This window comes from Cyprinus carpio, chromosome B24 (genome assembly GCF_018340385.1).
Source record: "Cyprinus carpio isolate SPL01 chromosome B24, ASM1834038v1, whole genome shotgun sequence".
Classification (NCBI taxonomy): Eukaryota; Metazoa; Chordata; class Actinopteri; order Cypriniformes; family Cyprinidae; genus Cyprinus; species Cyprinus carpio.
In genome coordinates, this window is record NC_056620.1 from 4,926,621 (window position 1) to 4,930,999 (window position 4,379).

Below are 4,379 nucleotides of genomic sequence, written 5' to 3' on the forward strand. Positions count from 1 at the left end.
GCAATGAGTTCATCAATTGGGTTAAAATTATATTAGATAATATGGCGTTATATTTGTGCCTCAATCCTGAGCGAGTAATTGTAAGTTTTGAGCACAGAGAACTATATTTTGCAAGCACATTACATTATATTTTTGAACAGAAATTAACAATCGCAAAAAAAAAAAAATTTGTTTGAGCAAAGAATAAACGATTCCGTGCTCAATAAATGTATTTGCTTGTTTTGCTATTATCCATATTAACGTGCAGTAATAACCCCTCTCACGCAGTTTACTCAGGTGCTCTCTCACAAACTTATTCTCTGCGCTCCTGTCAAGTCTCTCTCTCTCTCTCTCTCTCTCTCTCTCAACCTCTTAATTCTGTGCGCGCTCAACTCTTGACACACGCTCCCTCAACTTCTCAAACAGCGTTACAAGTGTGCCACAAAATCAAACCAATCGGAAAAATTAAAAGGTCAATTGTGATTGGCTGTTGGTCTCCAATCAAATCGTTAGTAGAACCAAAGCCCGTCTGGTAGAACTATTCTACAGCATCCCGGAATCTTACTGAAAAAAACTCTACAAAAATAACTGACTACAGCGAGACTAATGGATTAAAACACATTTTTGGTAATTTTTGGTAATTTTATTATTAACTTAAAAGTGCCTTGATAGTTTTTTGTGGCCTCTATTGGAAAGAAAGTTTTCACTTGGTGTACATTTCACTAAAGTTTTCCAGATTTGAAAATGCTTTTTTTTTATAGGCTACTGCATGAATTTAGGTCTACTTCATGAAAAATATTTTATTTTCTTCTAATGTTACATTGGTATGTTGTCTTATAGAATAAACTGAAATAAAATTAATATACATTTTTTTTTCCCTTGTCTTTAATTACATATTTGGTATTGAAGTAAAAGTTACCCTTCACAACCATGCTGATAATCTACACATACATAGCCAAAGTAAACTATCATCGGAGAAATTTAGTTATAATCTAAAAAACATGTTTTTAGACAGCATGTTCTACATCTTATTCTTAAGTTTAAATACAAATTCCTATTTTACTATGGCTAGGATGCTATAAGGGATACATTTATTACTATCTTCCACCACATCTTATCTTAATCATGTACCAGTAGTTCATTCTCAAACGTATATGGCTAACTATGAATCCCTCTTCTTTGCTAATCTGAGCTCTTTCTGTCTAACAGGATTTGCTGAGACAGCACTTGAGAGACTTCTTACCAAACTGCAATCTGCCATAAACCAACTACCACTAAATTTGGATTATTTGGAGTTTCTGACATGCCATGAGCGTATTCTGTTTGAATCGTTCTCTGAGCAGATAGGCAGTGTATCAAACATTACAGAAGCACTACAAAACCTCTATGATGTTATCAAAAGGGAAATTAATGCCAGATCTATGCCCATTGTTGAACAGGAAACAGAGGTTGGTCCAGGTTCTGGTCACCCCAAAATTGTAATAGAGAAAGAAAAACTAAACAATTTGCTGGGACACACATCTGCCAGTCTCCTGCATCGCAAAATTCTTGTGTGTTTCAAGAAGAACCAATTTACAGAAGAATGCAAGAATTTGGTTTATTTGTAAGAGGATCATACAGCACAGTGACTGACCAAGAGCTTGACAAACATGATTTCAGCCATTAAAAGTCAGATGCCAAATGCTGGTTATCGAATGGTTCAAGGCCATTTGGTGTCAATGGGTCTCCGCATTCAGTGGTGGAGAATGATGGCCTCTATGCATCGGGTTGATGCTGCAGGGATCTTCTTACGGCTCACAGAACTAGGTTGTGTTGTGCAAAGAAGTTATTCTGTTATTCTGAAGAATCTGTTTTCAATACCTGAAACTATATCTTAGACAAAACAGCAATACCCAGTTTTAGCTGATTGATTGGTTTTGTTTCATATTAGAACATAACAAATAAATGACCAACTTACCAGTTAAAAACTCTTTCCTAAGGGCTCCTGTATCAATACCTGCCTCTCCTATATACACCACCTTCAGAGTACTGGCAGGAGATGCAGCTTTCTTTCTTTTTCCACTGCAGAATGCCCCTGTCTGGAAGGTCTGTCTCTGTCCACACACAACTTAAATTCTGTTGTTGTGTCAACTTGATGTTCAAGGAAGTCCAATATATCTTCCGTACTTAAAGAGGACAGAGAACATATAAAATAGTCCCAAATTATCAAAAACAATGTGTATAAATTATTGCCATTTCATAGTTCCATCCAGCAGTGTGCAGAACAGTGTGTTGGAAAAGAATTAAATTATATGTGATTATGAATTACTGCACCATGTGCTGTGTTAAATAATTTGATAGTATGTGATGTCTAGATAAGATGGCTAAAAAACATGAAAACACGAAAGGCATCTAAATAAAACATACCTTAGTGATTTACATACTGGAGTTTGAGCATGGGTACTTGGGCCACTGCTATTTGCTTCAGAAGTCACTATAGATTCAAAGCTGTACATGAAAACAAATGCAGTTTCAAACACCTGTATATGTATACATAGACTTTAACCTGAAAAAAAAAAACTTATTATACAGAGAGCTGAACAAAGCAGATTGCCTCTCTCCACAAAGGCTAGCATGGAATGTGATCTCATCGTCTGGGAATTCTTTGGTGCAAATTGGACAAACCACCTGAAATTTGAAAGAAAGTCACTTCATGTTACAAGCAACTGAAACAAAAGATTACTGGTGCAAAAGGCAATTAAAGTGATTTTAGTTATGGCCTTACCTTGCACTTGTTCTCCACAACCCATAACTCATCAGAGGACTGCAGATTTACAAAACAGTATTTGAAGTAAAGTATTCATAATATTTTTATTTTCATTTACCTTAGACAAACAAACTTGCTCTCACCTCTTCACCAGTCTCATCGGAGGTGAGTTTTCCCTTGCATGTCTTAATGTGTACTGCAAGCATATGCAAAGGCATCGCCTCATTACACTGGTAGCATGTCTTCTTTGGCATTTTTGAAAAATGCTCTGAGTCAGAAGGCAGAGGAGAGGTGTCTAAAGTCTCCTGGAGGGGTACGATGTAAAAACGATGACGCAGCTCGCAGAGCTTTGACAGAATACCCCTCTGCTTCTGGTGGGAATGACAGTCAGCTTTCGTCGACCACTGCCAACTTTATTAAGAGAAAGAGAGAGAGAGAAAAATGTCTTAAAATGATTTGTTTTGTTGAAGAAAAAAAAAAAAGAATTGTCCGTCTGTCATCTCTAATGCTTGCAGCAAGTAATTAATACACCATAAGGGTTTACATGCACCAAAAATAAATAAAAGATTGGCATTTGATTAACAGTAAATATGACAATTCAACAAAAACAATCATAGACTTACAGACCTGTTGCCTTATGCAAGAGCCATCCCCCACAAAGACCCTCCATTTTTGCAAATGTGTTAGCCCAGGTGCTTTGAAATCTTGGTTAACAAGAAAGTAAAATTTAAATAAAGATACCCACAGAAAAATCCTTGACAGTGACAAGACTTAAGTATATTTTTACAATAATTATCTTTCATTCAAGTCAAAAAGCTGGACTGGGGATATGTACCTCTGTGTGGTCACCATCTTCTGGAAGAGACACTGTTTGTCTTCCCATACCCGCCTGGAGGAGTTCAAGCTCCTCAGTTGGCAACGGTGTGTGGGATGTATTTTTGGGAAGAAGATAAAAATTGAGAGCAGTTGTTTTACTTGTCTTTACAAGTTGCTTGGTGGCAGTCAAACACCTCTTTTTACCAGGACTGAAGTTTGATTTAAAATATCCTGGAAAAGATCTGTGGATTAAATTATAGCTTTATTATTAGTTTATTATATATACAGTAAATATAACAATCAAGCTAATATTCTAAATAGCATATTTATTTAAGGCAATTGGCCTAGAAATCAAGTTAATGTCTCAAGGTGAATCATAATGCCTATTTTGAATATACAGTAGACATCCAAGTAATTAAACCAACTGGGACGTTACCAAATTGCATTTAACACGTGGACTTTATGAAAAAAAAAAAAAAAAAATCGTCATGATTTTGAAAATTGAATATAAGCATATCTACAGTACTGTAGGTGAATAACGAACCTTGTCATTTCTTGCTGAACTGTTACAGGCACATTTCTAGGGACTGGGGAGCTCTGTCTCTGACGGCCGTGTTGGGCAGTTTGTGGACATAATGTTTAGCAGCACAGACACCAAATGTCTGGGCTGCTGACTCAGCTGCACCATGACCCTAAATCATTAAAATTACAATAAATAAGTTACAAGTAATATTCTACAAGAGTTAGCCATGCTTGCTGTCATTAACGCTAGCCGGTGGTTATTACCTTAAGTTATAACTATATATTCAGCTAGCTAGCAAACTTCATTTTTTACGAA

At 36.2% G+C, this 4,379-nt stretch overlaps 1 long non-coding RNA gene across 1 annotated transcript; it reads right to left on the reverse strand.

Annotated features, from left to right (window-relative positions):
* Positions 1–3,412: 3,412 nt before the first annotated feature.
* LOC122142233 lies at positions 3,413–4,132 on the reverse strand. The gene is made up of 3 exons (XR_006158464.1): positions 4,086–4,132; positions 3,561–3,783; positions 3,413–3,429 (listed from the first exon to the last, which is right to left on the reverse strand). It is a non-coding gene; the product is annotated as an uncharacterized LOC122142233 (long non-coding RNA).
* Positions 4,133–4,379: the final 247 nt, after the last annotated feature.